Consider the following 18,467-nt stretch of genomic DNA (forward strand, 5'->3'; position numbering starts at 1 on the left):
CTAAAACTTTGTTGATAATTCTTTTCTTATTAACTACCTCCTTGGTTCGGCAAGTACCAACAAGGCGAGTTCTAACGCCTGCACTCGTTAAAAACACTTCTAAGCGAAAGAATTGCCAATGCATGCATCAACACTATTCAATAATTACTTAGTTATTAGTCATACACTTTTAATCGCTCATGGTTCCCACAACCCTAGTTGTGGATTTAGTTACTCATTCTTGGAAGAACACAATTCATATTTTAGAAGAAGAATTCATGAACTTACGTAATGAGTAGAAGAAACTTGTATTCCCCAATTGAAATTCAAAGGAAAAATCTTTATGAATCGAAATTCGGAAATCAAATTGTTGAAGTTTGCAGGTTAATTCCCAAGAAAATACCAAGAACTAAAAGTAAACAATAATGTCTAACCCCCAAAAATGAGGTTTACATACCTTATTTATTGAAAAACTTGTCCTAAACAAAATAGAAACGAAATAAGGAAATAAACTTTTTGGAAGCGGCTTCATTCAACGACTTCGACCTACGGACCATACCTATGGTCCGTAGGTCCCCTCCGTTGGTCAGCACTTAGAATATTTCTTGTGGAGGCAGGCTGGAACATTAACTTTCTGATACAAACGACGGACGTGCAGAACGGACCGTAGGTGGACCTACGGTCCGTGGGTCCCTTCCGTGTCTTCATACTTATGAATTTAATCAGGTACTGGAACTTCAACTTCTATGAACCATTTGACGGATGTGCAGGACGGCCCGTGGGTCGACCTACAATCCGTCACTTGAATTTGTAGTTCCACACATAGTCAGACTTCCCTGATGCTCCATCTACGCCACCCATCGATGAACCGTGACTGGACCTACAATCTGTTGGTTACCTTCGTGGGTGGCTCCTTCTGCAGATTTTCAGCTGTCACTTCACAATTCCACGTCCAAACCTATTTCCTGCAAGTATAACACAAAAACATTAATTCCTAATACAAAATGGCCCTAGACACACACAACTCTTAAGCGAAATGTATCAAAAATACCATCAACTCATGTTATATCAAAACCCTCAACATAAACTCATTGTTTCTCCTCAAGCGACACACTAAACTCTAAATGACACTTGTGTAGAAGGAGACATACAAACTCAAGCAATCACATGGCTATTTCAATCCATTCCATTCTCTCAGTGCAATTTTTTTTAGACTAAACAAGCTAACTCATTCGGATCAAGATATGACAAAGATCGACCAATAGACACCACAACATACACCTTTTCACAATCACAAAGGTACCAACTTTCCGACAATGTAACTAGTGCCCTCACTTCAAACGAAATCCTTTTCACACAGAAGATATGAATTTTGAGTTTTATGATTCATTCAACACTCACGCTCAGAAGTGACTTCAAATACAGTTAGGATCACTATATGACTTTCTTGGCTTGTAACGTAGGCTCAAGGTCAAGTGTGGTACCTTTGGGTACTTTTTAGTGACTTTCTGCTCCTTGACATTACATTGGATTTTTACCTCTTTATAGACCTATTTTTGGCATCCTTTGATTTTACTTTCTTTCCCTTAACCCCTTTAAACATGGATGTGACTTTTGACTTTGTGACTCTTATTTTTCACTTTCATCTTTTTCTTTCACTTTATTTTTCTTTCTTTCTTTCAACTCTTTTATTTATCATCTTTTTGCTTATTTTGCACAGAGTCACATCCTCTTCTACTTTTTCTTCTTCTGTTATCATCACATAATTCTTTTCATACCCTTTTTTTATTTCGGTTTCCTCTTTGATAGCCACCCTCAACTTATGGATTTTGCATTAGTTGAGGTGCACAATGTCTGATGTCGCACCAGATCCAAGATCAAGGTAACTTTTAGCTTAGCCACCCTCAACTAAGGCTTTTGGCTTAAGTAAAGGTGCACATGTCTAAGGAGGGGCTGGGGCCAAGACAATATTCTAAGGGAAGGTGAGTTAGGTGAACCAAAAGAAATGGTCTAGTCAAATATTTGGATTAAAAGGGAACAATGCTTTCATTTGGTCAGATTATTTTAGGCTTAAGTGGACTAATATGAACAAGGGCCTATGATCACTTCCCAACTTCTAGCCTAGTTAATCTTAGCAGGACCAATGGGGAAAGTTCTAGATTGGCACAACTGTTTGAACATTCAACTTTTCTCACACACTCTTGGAACATTGTTTCATTATCAGATTACCCAGTTCAAGCTTTAGCTGAAGTCAAGAGGTCAAATCGGTTCCTTATCATGTCACATTAAGATCCAACACATTTAACTCATCAAGACTATTGATCTATCACATTTCAACATTTTGGACAGGGATAATTTTTTTCATGTTTTTTATGCCATCATGCTTTCATTTTTCTACTTACTCCTACACATACATTCCTAAACATGTCGGTTCAAAAGAAATTAAAACAGTCTCTTGGGGGAAAATAACACAGGCAAGAAAACCCCAAGAGAGGATTATGAGTTAGGTTACTCAGACTTCACCCTATCACTCACAATCTATTTACCCCACCCCCAACAAAATAGAGTGCAATTGTGCCCAATGCACAAAAAGTAAAAACATAAAGGATAGGGTGAAGAAACCTTTGGGGAATAACGCTGAAGACCTCTCAACAAGCGGGTGGGTCTGGTTTCTCGGAGCCCACTGGATCAACACTCGGGTCACCATCAGTAGTGCTCGCATCTACCATCTCAACACCCTCACTAGTGCTAACATCAAGTCTCGCCGCACCATCAGTAGTGCTCACGTTCCTTGAGGCACCAAGACCTACCTCCCTAGTCCACTGCTGGGGCAACTTTTTATCAACTATCTATCCCCTCCAGGCCACCTCAAGCTCCTGGCGCTCCCTCTTGTGAGCTCTCCCAGCCTTAGTATCGTCAGAAGTCCGACTGGAGCGGGGGTGCTTCCTAGCATGATGGGAAGAATCAGGCAGCGACATCTCATCTCCGAATAATGCAATCAACATCATATTATCAACTGGTGTCGTGGGGGCAGACTCATGCTCAGTCTCTAGTGGAGCTAGGAGGGCATCAAGATCAGACCGGAGACTAGCTAACTCCGTTTGGAAACCACAAACATCAGTGGTGGGTGCTGGTCACTCTATGACGCGCAACTCAAATGCATCAAGGCACTGGTGAACGGCTTAAACCTTACGGTCCATCATTTGCTCCATTCGCGCCTCGGAATATGGTATCGATCTCTGCATCCATCGCTTTACATGCTGGAGCAGTGTGGCCATCTGAACCTCCAATTTCTAGACACGAGCTAAGGGGATGACAACAGACCCTGAGGAGGGAGTGGCTCTAGAGGAGCTAGGGGCCTGACTGGAGGCCGGAGATGGGGAAGCCGAGGAATCCTCATTAGTGGCTAGAGGGGCAGGCTCCTCACCCTGCATCTGCTACCATGTCTGCTCCCAATGATGGCATCTCAACATGCGACTCTCTATGAGGTGCAGCTACATTGTCTCATCTTGAATCAGGTCATTATCTAGAGTCTTGTTCGCCTAAAACAACCTATCACAATGCCAATCCAGTACGTCAACATCCCTGCAATGTTGGAAAATGAGGCATGGAAAAGGTAGGGTGGTGGTGGCCTTGAAGGCCCTCTCGTTTATCTACGCAATTAGCATGCAGGTAAAGTCGACCTCCATCCCAGCAACTAAAGCTGCAACCATGATTGCTCGGTCCCATGTAGGTACATTATCATCCTGCGAAGGAGACACGTGGTTTTGTACCAGCAACCAAAAGAATTTTGCCACAAAAGTCAGGGTGGCCTTCTTGATGCCCATGCTCGGGGTGCTGAAACACTCGGAGCGCTCTCCGTCTGAAGTAAGATTACGGGCTAACCAGCACAAAAGGGACTCCCTCAGTTCGGCATTCCTTTGAAATGCCTCACACCTAATGATGTCCCAGCAATAGTCAAACTCGGCCGTGTTGATTGGCAGAGTGTGACCCGAACCGTGGAGGAACCTACAAAGAGTGGTCTCAGATATGTAAACTAAAAAACCATGCACTAGTGTAGCCGTGAGTGGAGGCTGGGCGGCGGGCTTGGCCCATTTATTAATCGAACCTCTGAGGGTGATTGCGTCAGAAGCATAGAACTCCCTGACTATCTCCTTACTGAAGGACCCTGAGATACGGGCCATCGACTCACACCTGTACCTCTGGAAGAGATTGTGGATGGCGGGCGCGGTGTGGAGGCTGCCTGTGAGAACCTGGAGCTCCTCGGTGACCAGTCTAGCCATCATCTCCTTCTCATTCAGCATGCGGGAGTCTCTGTATATCACGAACTGACTGCTTACACATCATCTATTGGGATCATCTGGATTTACTGGAGGCTCAAAACTAGGAGGTACAGGGACATCACCCCGTACTGGTGGCCTAATAAGACGAGGCAGTGCTGCCGCTGGGAGTGGAGCCAGAGCCGGAGCCAAATGCAGACTCAGAACCAGCCGTTGAACCGATCGGTGATGCCCCCTCATCAGACTTGGGTGAGTGATCATGTCGGAAATCACCCTATGAGTTTGGTTCCGTGTAGTGCGTGGTGCAGTGGGGGATATAATCCCCATTAGTCTCCACATCAGTGTCCTCATCGATCAACCAAAAGGACGGTACCATAGATTTAGATTTACCCTTTGTAGTGTAAGTCGTAGATTGTTTGGGGGCCATAGTACCTTTAGAAGCTTAGTTAATACCAAAACAAGCAAATAACACACTTGAAATTTTTTTGGAACAAGAAACGAATTAAAACGAAAAACCAAATATATTCTGGGCAGTAGCTGAACTGCCGACCCACGGTGGTTACCTACGGTCCGTGGTTGGACTTACGGTTTGTAGATCCCCTCCATAGGTCAAAATACCCAAAATGTGGGTCTCTGCCACCGATGTGAAAAATGGTCCGTCTATAGAACAAAGGACTATAGTCCAGCTCCGTGGTTCCACACTTAGTGATTATTTCATGTGAAACAAACCTAGAAACCCAATCTACAATCCGTGGATGGGGTCTCGTGGTTCAAGTTTGTGCCAGGTTTTAGACATGCCTCAATTTATACTCATTATTTCAACATATCAATTGATTAACCTAGGTCTATTCATGCATTTCAACACAATATATGGTAGTTTGTCATCCTTAGGGTTCCGATTACTCATAATTTGAGTTTTAAACGTACCGAACTAGGAATCATAAGTCAAAACTTCCATTTAGACCCTTTTACTTTGATTCAATTAGTTTCAATAACTACACACTCACATACTATCATACCAAGGGTTATTCTAGCATACAATTTCAATATGTAACTCTAATATTAACAATCCTAACAACCCAAGCACAAGTTCCAACTTTGTGACTTCATAATACAACAATGAACAGTGAATTCAAAGTCAGGGTGAAGTCGCTTACCTTTCAAGCAATCGAAGTGGGTAAGTGTGATGATGCAATGAGTTTATAGACCCTTTGACAAGCCTTTGAAACCGAACCCGGACAATTAAATCGCTAGGGAAATGGAGATGAGGAATTTGGGAAGAGGGAAGAGGGAAGAGTGATATGGGAATTTGGGGATATGAATGGGGAGTGATATGTGGGATTTGGAAGTTAAATGGAGTGATTTTAGGAGAAGATAGGTTTATAAACGGTTGGGAGGGAGTTTTGAATGTGGGGAATGAATAAAAAATGAAATATTTTATTTTATAAGGTGTCCGGGTCGGGTCGGGCAAACCCTAGGTTTTGGACCAACGAAAACCCCATCTACGGGCCGTGGGTCGACCTACGGACCGTAGGTCACTCAGACACTTAGAATTTTGAAGGACTTACCTGGGGGCCTACGCACACCATTCACGGTCCGTGGATGGTCCCCGATAGGGTCCGTAGACCTCTGCACAGCCTGTTTTCTGCAAATTCTAATGTTCATCCCTGCATATGTAACAACCGTGAGGTCTTTCTTTTTACATTTTCTAGACTCTTTTTAGACACGGACCTTATTATATATCTAGCCAACACTAATACAAAATAAAATACCTATCTAAAGAATTACATAAATTAAAATAAAAGAATAAAACTCTTATAGTGAAAAGAAGAACCTATAGTTGGCTAGATTGTACATCTTGGGTTGCCTCCAAGCACCGCTTGATTTAACGTCACAGCACGACGCAGGCCCCTTGATTACTCAGACTTCATCAAGGTAGTAGGCCTCAACCACTTCTTTCACACTCTCCTCTTTCCCCATGTAAACCTTGATCCTTTTCCCGTTCACCTAGAACCTTGTTCACTCTTTGTTCTCGAGCTCGACCACTCCATGTGGGAACACTTGAGTGACTATGAATGGCCCGGTCCACTGTGATCATATTTTAGGTCATGTGGGTGAAGTCTTATCACAATAGGACCACATACAACTCAACATGCCTAATAGCTTCCTTACTAGAGCCTTATCATCCTTAGTTTATTCATTTTAGCTATTACCCTTAAAGCCCTGGGAGTCATCTTCATGTTACAAGACTTACCAACAAGCAATGCCTCACATGTTCATCATGTATACCTAGTTCTCAAGGTAACCTCACCACATGCCTCATTCTTGATCAATTATAGTTGTATAAAGGATATATAAACTCAATCTCAATACTACACAACCATGATCCCTCATATGAAACCTAATAAAATCAATTCATTTCTTGAAGATTTACCCTTAAGCAATCCATGTCAAGGTCATATAATCTACGGCAGTACATAAATAAGTTCATCATTCTAGGAGGATCACATGTAAACCCTCAATTTGCCTCTTTCATGACATAACACTAGACTAGAACAATTTCATCATAGACCCTTAGGTTAATCATGGATACATGCTTGATTATACTAGAATCAAGTAATTACACCAAGAACAACCATTAATCACATAATTGGGTCAATATTCAACAATTCCCACATCAAGAAGTCAATTTAGTAATGTGGGGGAAATCATGGGTCCAAGGGGAGTTTTCATCATAACACAACAATAATCCATTAATCCAAGCTTAATTTATCATAATAAACCATAATTAATCAATTGAAAACGTTTTGGAAGGAGACCCATGTCATAGATTGAAAACCCTAGCTTTGGGGAAATTGGGAACTTGAAAACATATTTTGAGAGGGCTCCTTGAATGAAACTTAAACAAGGATGAAGACTCCCATACCTTAGGTGTAGAATCCAACCAAATTCGTATTGAAAATCTCCCTTCTTCAAGCTCTACCTTGATCTCTTTCTTTGTTCTTCAATGGAGGTTTCTAGAGAGAAGATATTTGGAGAGGAGGGTGTTTTGGGATTTGATTTGGGGTCTTGGGTTATAATGAATTAATGAGGTATTTTATGTTTTAAAATACTTTATATATATGTATAAATAATATATTAAATAACCCCTACTTAAAACCAATTAAAAACGAATTACTTAAATGCCCCTTGATTTGGCAGAGTTTTGGACAACAAGTGCAGTGATGACCTACGGCCACCACCAACGGCGCGTAGGTCAGCTCACGTCCCGTAGTGGTGGGGAATAGGTTTGACCTGCAGCTTCCTTAGTTTCCCTTTGACCCTCGAACCATCCCCACGGAGCGTGGACCACCCTACGGGGCAAAGGTCCCCTTTGTGGGTCACACTTTTTGGGCAGAATTTTGGAACTTAGGCAACCTTGGGGTTTAGACTTTAGGGTCCTCCCCAAGGACCCTTGGCTGGTCCTTGGGGGATCGTACCTTGAAGTCTAACCCCTAAACACCTCACCCTAAGATTGGGAAGTCGTTTTATACTTCTAAACCCCATAACAAACTCAAAACAAACTCGTTAGGCACTAGTTTCTCCTACTTGATTTCCGGGTTGTTACATTATCTCCCCCTTAGGAACATTCGTCCTCGAATGACACTTTTAAACACTTTTAGAAATAACGACTCAAGACTAGAATCCCATCTTGCACGAAACATCAAAATAATGCATATAGACAAGGAGGAAACATCACTCCATCTCAACATACTCAATGCAACACAAGGAAGTATGTACTACTTCTAACAACCTGCTCATGCATGATATTCTCATAACTTGTCATGTTCAAAGAGGAATTACCATCTCCTAGTTATAATGTGCTCAACATACTCAAGGAGATCATATGCAAACACTTCTCAAAACAAAGCATTTTATTCAAGGAGGAATTCCTCAACTACTAATTAAAATATGCTCATATATTCTTCTCATGAAGTACAATAGGCAACTCTTATTCAAAGAACTACAACATGAGGAAACCAATTCACTTGAACTCATTTCCTTTCAAAACACAAGTTTTCATGAACGTGCATTATTCAAAGAAGTCATGGCAACATATAAGTACATAACAACAATGTTAGCTAGGCACACCATCTCCCCCTTGGGAGTGAACCTATGCAACTCATCTAAACATCTTCAAACACATAATTATAGAAATTACATTTTTCCACAACAATAGGGAGCCAATGTGCCATTTCATCAAAAGCATAACAAAGCATTTTCATCACATCATCTCATGAAGTAAAATATTCCATCACCATACTAACATGCACAACAACATGAGGAACATGTAAATCATGAAAAATCCAATTTATACAAAATAAGTATCTTTAAAAAACATGCATACCATAAGGAGATCATGGATATTTTTGAAACACTCATGACTCCTAGACACAAAACAAGCCCAAAAAGTAACTTTTGGTCTCAAGCTTGAATAGGAATAGAAGAAAAGGATGAGGATGTCGGGAATCTCAATCAATATTGCAATCTAAACATATGATCTCCCCCTTGGGAGTAAACCCCTTCGTACTAAAACCTCAAATATTACTCCTTTCAAACAACTCAAGCATTACCAAGGCTCATTATAACATTATCGGGCTCTAAAACCAATAGAGGTCTAATAATCATGCATCTAAATCCTACCAAGGTTAACAAAAGTAACTCTATGGGACAAAGAAATCATAGGACACACATAACATACAAGACTCCACAATCAAGAAATGAGTCAAGGAGAACTTATCATCTTAAGCTAAGAGGAGGAATAGAAAGGAACATAGGGAAGCACTTTCTTACTCTTCTATTTCTTAACTTGTCGGTCTAAGATCCCAATTGGTACTTCAAAATTTGAGAGGTCCTCATGCAACTCCTTGTCACAATAAACCTTATCAACACCACTCAAGGTCTTATATGAGCCCCCCAAACCGGGACTAAACCTTCCAAACTCACTACACCTCATAAGGTGAGAATCTCAAGTCAATCTAAATCATGTAGAACACTAAACTTTTCATATTCATCACACAAGGGGATTCTAAATCATGGAGGATTAGACTTCTAGCCTTTTTTAAATGAATCTATTCACTCAACATCTCTAGGCATCACTTAAACACCACTATTCGTCAAATCCTCTAACACATCATAAAATTCATTATGGCTAAGTTGGGCTCTACCAACAAACACATATAACCACAATTAAACCCATGTATACTAAAGACAACATAAATGCTCATCATGTCCAATTTATCAAGTCACAAGGATAAGTACTACCGGAATAGAAATAAGCATGAAACACATATCGGGAGCAACATTAGGAGGACACTCTTGTTCATCTCTAGCTTGAAGAGCATTGGACCTAATTTTCTTCTTCTCTCTTCCCTCGTCGTAAGCACCGGGCAATTTCTTATTAGATGGTCCCTACCACCACAACCATAACAACCCATTGTGCCGGCTAGACACTTACCATCATGCCTTTTTTCCACACCTAGCACAAGTAGGCCTAATCACATAAGACCCACTACCACTCACCCCTTGAGATTTTGGGGTAAACACCCTCTTTTGGTTAAACTTAGGGGTAATCTTGGAATAACTTTGACCATAAGATCTATCTTGAGAGGAGTTATCATTATCAAATCTACACCTTTTTGTTCCTCTAGACCTTTCTTCAAGTTTCTCCCTTTCAAACAATTGAGCATGGAACACAAGACAATCAATATTCATATCATTTTTAAGCATAGCCATACTACATTCTTTTTCTATCAAGTCGGATACCCCTGACACAAACTTACTCATCTTCATCCTAGGGTTGGCCACTATGGATGGAGCATATCTCGACAAGTTAGTGAACACCCGAGCATACTCTTTAACACTCAACCTACCTTGGCAAAGGTTAATAAACTCAAGTATCTTAGTCTCTCTCACTTCTAAAGGGAGAAACCTATCAATTAACCTATTCTTAAATCTTTCCCATTCCATGGGGTCCGCTTCTACTGGCGTCGCTCCTTTCCATTGACTAAACCACATTAGAGCAACATTCTTCAATTGGTAAGCGGCCCATTCCACCTTCTCTACCAGAGTTACTCCTACAAGTTTCAATACCTTAGATATCTCTTCTATAAACTTTAGAGGATCTTCCTCTATCTTTGACCCATAGAATTCCAGAATCTTTTTCCCGACTTGGGTCAATAATAGAAAATGGTACCTAATCTTCTCATTAGACACATATTCCCCTATAGGGACAATAGGAGCTTCGATAGGAACCTCTTGCTCCACTTTGTCTTCCTCATTACTTTCAACATGAGCCCTTGAAGTAGTCATATCCTGAAAACCATAAGGCACACATTAGGAGAAAGACCTAATAAAACAAAACTCTAGGGCACGACATAGAGAATGAAGAAGTGAAGTTTTCCTAACATCCCATAGCATCCTATTCATAAATGTGGCGCGCTTCATATTTATGAACACGACTTTACTAGATGTGGTTTGAGACATCCTAAAAACCATCCCAAAACCTTATGCTTTGATACTAGACATAACACGGCGTACTTGACCCCGAAGGGGTCTCATAAATTCTCTTAGCATATAATGACATAAGAACGTAGAGAAAATGCAGAAAATTTAAAACTTTCTTTACAATCGAAGTCATTTAAACCTAGTTCTTTGAGGTATGTAAGCTTCCATAGTGTTGGATTTTTTCACCCAAATGTCAATCATGAGTTTCTTTTGTGAATCTATCTATAAATATTGAGCAATTTAATTTCTTGATGAGTTCTTGATAAGTTTTCTTGAAGTTTCCTTATTCATTAAGGTTTGATATAAGATTCTACTTGGGTCAACTTCAAATGACCAAATCTCTAAGAATGTAAAGATTTACATGGCCCATAATCTATCAAATTAAAGGTATTTGAATCTACTTTCCAACGCCACCGATTTCGTGTCAATCCAATTTCTTAGTAAAAAGTTATGACCATTTTAGTAACCTGATACAATACTGTTAAGAATTAGCTGACGAGAAAACATTAAAAAGGGTCATTTTTGTCTTTTTACCTCCAAGAAAACCCTAAACGAATTTATTGACTAATAAAAGGCTCAAGACAATAAGATTTTCATCTTTTACTCCATCATTCTCTTCTCTCTCAAACCCTAGGGCAAAACCCTAAGAAAAAATCAAAGTAGAAGACTTCATTCAAGATTCGTTCAATCTTTTTAAAGATTGTTTTTCAAGGTAAGTCTTTCTCCAAGAATTTCATTCTTTTCAACTGAAATTCCCCCATACAGTTATGAATCACTAATGAAAATCATAATTTTTGGCAATAGAGATTTCAATAAACTTATTCAAGAATCTCAAGAAAGGTTTTCTCGATCGTTTACCTTCAAGCTAGGGTTCAAGACTTCTAATCAAGTTCCTCTTAAAGATTCTTCAAGAACCTTTAAATAAGTAAAAGAGAAATCTAGGATTCTACCCCTATATTTGGACTAGTTCCAGGTATATAAGGCTATCATAGTGTTGGACTAGTTCGTCCTCACGCCCTACATCTTCTTTTAAATAAGTAAAAGATAAATCTAGGATTATACCCCTATATTTGAGTGATCTGAGTTCTTGCGTTCATGGTTCTTTTAAAAGTTCTACTCCTTATTATTGAGTTTCTATATTGTTGTTGAGATCTTTGAGCTAGTTTGTTCATATTTATATTCCTGCATGAACCCTATTTTCAGTTATAAATCTTGAGAAGCTTTTTAAACCCAACACTTGAGTTTCAAACTGAGTTTTTGAGAAAGTTAAAGATGAGTTTTGAGAGAGAGTTTCTAAAACATGATTAGTTTGACGATCGAGTATGACATCAATGTTTAAGCAGTATTGTATCTGGTTATGTCATTAATGCTTAACCTGTATGGTATCTAATATGCCATCAATGTTTAAGCAGTATGGTATTTGGATATACCATCAATGTTTATGTAGTATGACTTCTCGAGTCATTAATGAAAATATTAAAATATGATTTTGATATATTTTTCAGAAAGAGTTTACAAGTATGAATGAAGTACGAGTATAAGGGAACTAAGTATTTCCAAAGGTATCCATTTTTACATTGATAAAAGAGAAACTTCAATTTTTGAATGAGTTATGAATTCAGAAGATATTTCAATAGCAGTTACCGTCTTTTAAGTGGGTAGTTTGAGAAATTATCTCAAACTAGAGGAAGAGTTATATTTTTAAACATATGAGCATTGGTATATAATATTGGGAGTAGTATTGAGCACCGATATGGGGGGAGAGTTCAGAAAACTCACAGACCCCATAAACCATGTATGCCAACATGGGTAAAGGATCATACTTTTTATATTATTTCTTATTGATTTTTAAGCATAACTTAGTGGATCCACTTAGCTGAGGAGTTCTATACCCCGGCAAGGTATAGGACAGTTATGGCAGCGTAAGCGAGACGTTGTATCATTATGTTGCTCATAGTGACGATTGTCGCTTAGAAAATCTCCCAATTGAGTTGAAGTGTATTTTTATATATCACTTATTATGTTTAGTTCAGAGATGAGAGTGTATTTTGTAAAGTGTTAAATGATTTTACTCCTTTATTTCTTTACATTCATTTGAGTATATATCTATATCTACTACAGTCCTTTCATTCAGTGATTTGTTATTCAGCCATATTACACCCTCGTGGATTCCATGTACTGATGTCATTTGACTTGCATCATTTTATAATGCAGATACAAGTTCTTAGGATCCTCAACATGAGTCTGTTGAGATTTATTTGTCTGCTCGCTAGCTTTTGAGTAAAACCTCATTTCTTTCGGAGGATTCCAGTTTTATGAGTTGCTAGTATTAGTAACATCTTGAGTAGTCATTGGTCTTGTCCCGACACTCGTCGATATGTAGTAGAGGATTTACAGATATATAGTTTCGAAGAGTCTTTTACTTTCACATGTTTTATTTAAATATTATTTTCATACTCAGTATATTCAATAAAGTTTTGAGATTCACGAAACTGTTTTTAAACATTAATTTCAATTGAATGCTTATGTATGCTTGAGTTAGTCTTCCTCTTGTAGTTAGCCAGGATGAGGATTCGCTTGGAGACCATCAATGTTTCTTGAGTGCCGGCAAAGTCCAGGGTGTAGATTCGGGTCGTGACAAACTTGATATTAGAGCATAGAGTTCAAGTGTCCTAGGGTGTCTATGAAGCTGTGTTAGTATGGTCTTGTTTATGGTTGTGAGGCCCCCACTTCTATAAATAAGGGACTACAGACATTTAAGAAAAGTGTCCCATCTTTAGAGAGGAGATTCCAGAGGAGAAAATGTTCAAAGTTTCATGCGTTCGTTCAAGAAATTCAAGATTTCGCCAAGAATCTAGTTCTTTGAGGAATGTAAGCTCACTACAAGAAATATTACTTTTAATAACCGATTCTTAACGAAGGGATATGGATCTGGTCGTTACAAGTGCACTTTTAGCAACTAAATATTTGTTTTTTCGGTCGTTCAAAGTTAATTTTAAGATCAATAATAGCAAACAAATATTTTTCGGTCATTAAATATACGATATCCCGTTGTTGTAGCTGTGCAAGTAAAAAGAAGTTTTAACTCCCCCCACGCCCACCCCCACTCTTCAACCCTAATACCCCCTCCCTGCATTTTCCTTTGTTTTGGGGCATAACCACCGCAATGCCTCCCCCAGAAATGAGAAAAACCCTTAAATTTCCACTCTGTTCATCTCATTCTCTGCTTAAATTTCCCAACCAACATCAATTCTTTGCCTTCTAAACCTAAGCAGAGATGAAATAGAAACTTAGCAATAATTTTTTAAATCAATTTCTGGAACCCGAGCAAATTTGGATGTACAATTCTTTCGAATTATATCAGTTTCGTAAGTGAGGCTGAGGAATTTGGGTTATTTAAGAGTGATGGAGCCCTAGATCATGGAAGAAACCAAGTTGGAGCTTTCTAATACCTTACACCGGTCTGTGCTACCGAAATCTTGTCCAATAATTTAGCTTATCTTTGTTTATTGTCTATCATGTTAACTTTTGAATGTGTATATCTTGTGGAAATTAATATTGTTTGAGAGTTCTATTTACTTTGAACATTAAATTATCTTGAATTTTGGAATATTGCATGGTATAAGCTGAAATTATGTGAGTGAGCTAATTCTCTATTTGCTAATATAATGAAGTTGATGATAGATCCTAGGGGTTTCTTAGGATATGAAGTTCCAGAAAATAAAAATTCAGTTTGTTGAAATGAATCGATGGAAGTTATCATCTTCTGCCCTTCCTGTACCTTTTTGTTCTTACATCTACATTTTGCCTATATTCTCTTTAATGCCTTTAAAGTAATAATTGCTGCTTCCGACACACCAAAGTGTCTCATAGCTATTTGAAGCCCCACCCTTTTGAACTTAGAAGCAGTTCTTTTCGAGTTCCCGACCTGTGTTATTTTAGTTCAAATAAATGCAAAATGTATGAATATAAGTTCCTTGCATCTTCATAACCTTCTCACATAGGATATACCCGATGCAAACTATCATTATATTCCTTTTCTTTGTAAATTGTGTTGATTCAAACATATATGATATGATGGAACAAAGCTCCTTTCAAGCCCTTTAAATGTCACTACACATTATCAAAGGTATGTTTTATCCTTGTGGAGACTAATACACTTTTTCTTCTTGGTAATGTTTAGTTGCAAAACTGCAAATCCTGGGAAATTTCTCCTTGAATGATTTGTTCCATATCTATCCGTCTTGCCTGAATAAGTTTTTTCTACCATCTCCTAGTTTAATGTGAGTTATTAGGAACCATTTTGATCCAGATGTTTTCCATCCCATATTCTTACACGATCACTTCTTCCTTACTGCAGAACGTCTTTATAAGGGGACTGATGTTATGTATCCTAAGGCTTCTTACTCCATGTCCAAGTCATTTAATAAATATATGAAATGACTTGGACTTGTAAATCAAGTAGCGAATTTGGATGGCATAAAACTGGGCCAAGCTATATCCAAGTAGATTCTGCTTTTAGGTTTTGAGGCGTAAGATAGTGTACGTAGTGTATAGATCTGCTCTTAGTTAGATCATATTAACTCATTTTCCTAAAACTAACATAAAATTGAGTGATGATTTATTTTCTTGTATTGCCTAGTATGATATTCTATTGTATTGGAGCTCATTTCCCAGTCAGTGTACTTACGCTTATTTCAGATTGTCTTACATGGAGGGTTGATAGTGTAATCTAGAACACCTAGTTTTAAGAACAACTTCTTCCTATGGTAACAAATTGAAGCAAAATTTTCTCTGAAACTGATGTGTCCAACACTTATCTGCTCACTGTAGTCCTTTCATACAGTTTATTGGTGTTATATGAGATTTGAGTCTGTACTATACTTTTGTGATAATCTTGTTATCGTTGTTATTTCTTGTGCCTTCATATCAAGTACATACTTGTAACAACCCTCTTTGTAGGATGGTACCACTTAAAGGAGAAATATAATTTAATACTTGCAACATTTAAAAGAGATTAACAAAGGGCATATTGATTATAGTCTAGTAGAGAAATTAGGTTCATAGGAAAAAAACTAATTAAAGAAGTGAAACTTGCCCATTTACACATTAATTTGATGCCAAACTGAAACAGCGTAACATTTTATCTTATGGCGGAAGAACACTTCCAAAATAATCTAAGCAAATAACTTACTAGGTTTTCCTGTATATTTCATCCTCACACTTAAAATAATATAAAAGAATAGTACCAACTTTTGAGTACTAACATTTGCCGGTTCATGCTTCACACAAACATTCAAAACAAATAGTAAATCTAGTATATTACAATACTTGGGTTTACACACCCAAAAAAGAACAAAACATATGGTTATACTTATATTACAACCCATGGTGACATGATTAGATTAGCCTTCAAAATTTCATGTAAAATTTACAACATATAGATCATGTACAAGTCCAAAGATTTATGCAAACTATAGATGCTTATATGCAAATGTGATATTCCATAAAACTATCAAAATCTCCGTCTCTAATGGCTAGCTTCAAGTATCCCCTTGAAAGTTCCCTACGATAGAAACAACTATCGATAAGCATAAAGCTAGTGGTGTAAAAACTATATGTGTGGAGCCGCTAGATTCACCATGTTACCTTTCAAAAGTCATGGACAACACAATTGAAACATAATAAATAAATCAAGTATACAATTTATTAAGGGTATCAAGTTCTATATTTAAAGATCCAAATTTCAAGAATGCTCATAGCACCATTTCCCAAGAGACCCAATACCAAGGCTCGTCCAATATATACATCATACCGTCACACCCAGCATAACCAAGTATCAAGAAGGACCGAAGCCCTGTATCAAGAAGGGTCAAAGCCCAATAATCAAGAGCATCAAGAACCATATTAAAAAATGGCTTCATAGTTCATACTTAAAATGGACAACTTCCACACTTAAGATGAACCAAAATTCAAGAGTCAAGATGACAAATAATCTGAATCAATAGGCATGCCAATAGTGACAAAATCAAATCCACAAGAAGGACAAAGTCCCAAAAGAATTCCAGGTGATCAAGCAATCCGTACAAGTGGGCGAGTTAAACAAGTGTCTTGAAAGTCTCAGAGAATATCAATACGAAAATACAACGTGACAAGAATTACCAAGGTATCGAGATAACCCTTCAAATATACAAGCAGATAACAAGAGTACAAGTACAAGTTTATACACAAACCTCGGGCTTTTGCATAGAAACAGTCCAACAAAACTTCAAGAATTCAAACCATAGACCGACCAACGTATCAAGGTCCTGAACTTGTACATGAGTATAATATAACCTTAAAAATACAATTAAATAACTTCTTTCACTTATATTAGCTCAATAATGTTGATGTTAAACAGGATAATCATCACAAGTAAGCCTAGCATGTACAAATACAACTATGCTCCCAAAACAGTTAATCTGTCCAGCCTGGTACCTCAAGTTGCAACTTAGATTTGAAAAGGAAAAATGCAAAACTAGACTTTATATCCTTCATGAAATATGTAGGTACATCTCTTAAGGTTGCAAATAAACAAGAATCACCGCAAAATATATTTTGTACAAAAAGATATATTCATAACACTAAGAGTTGATCATATAGGATTTCAAATTCCGAAATCTGGACAGAACTTGCCCTATGTTGCGTCCCATATTCCGAATCCATAACATCTAAATTAGAGTTTTACATAAACATAAGAGTTGTAGGTATAGAAATTATCTTTCCAAATCATATTTATTCACTGTTAACGAAGTTCCAGAGAACACGATATGCATAAAATACCAAACACTACCCAGATCAGAAACAAATTTCATCACTTACCAAAAAGAAGTGTGTGTCTCGAATTGCAGCCAAAAGGACCAAGTTTTACTCTTGTAATTTTGAGAGTAATATGGTTAGAGAGTGTTCACCCGGTTTCAAAAAGAAGTGTGTGTCTCGAATTGCAGCCAAAAGGACCAAGTTTTACTCTTGTAATTTTGAGAGTAATATGGTTAGAGAGTGTTCACCCGGTTTCTTAGAGCTAAGGAACACGAATTTCACTATAGAGGAGGTGTACACATATAGTCACCAAAAGTGATATTTATCCCCTTTACAATTATCCTTCAAAGGTGCTGCCCAAAATGCATACATATATATCTATATGTATATCCCTCACCACCATTGCAAGTTATACATAATTATAATTAGAATATTACGTAAATACCCCAATACAATCCCTTAAATTACGATCACAATTTATGTTAAGCAAGTTTGCAAATATCACAAAATTTCAAGTTCCCAAAACTAGAATAAAACATATTGTAGTAATTAAGCAATGGTAAATCAACATGTGACTCTTGGTTAGTATTTCGGGGTGTTACAACTCTCTCCCCCTTAAAGAAATTTCGTCTCGAAATTTACCTTACACTAGTCCCGAAACAAGTGCGGATACTGGGTCCTCATGCCTTCTTCTCACTCCCAGGTATCTTTTCCAGAATGGTTCCTCCAAAGTTCCTTTACTAAGGGGATTTTCTTGTTTCTAAGTTTCTTTACTTCACGAGCTTGAATTATGATAGGTTTTTCATTATACGTCAAGACAAGATTAACCTGAATAGATTCAACTGGAAGAACATGAGATGGATC

This window comes from Solanum stenotomum, chromosome 2, assembly GCF_019186545.1.
Source record: "Solanum stenotomum isolate F172 chromosome 2, ASM1918654v1, whole genome shotgun sequence".
Lineage (NCBI taxonomy): Eukaryota > Viridiplantae > Streptophyta > Magnoliopsida > Solanales > Solanaceae > Solanum > Solanum stenotomum.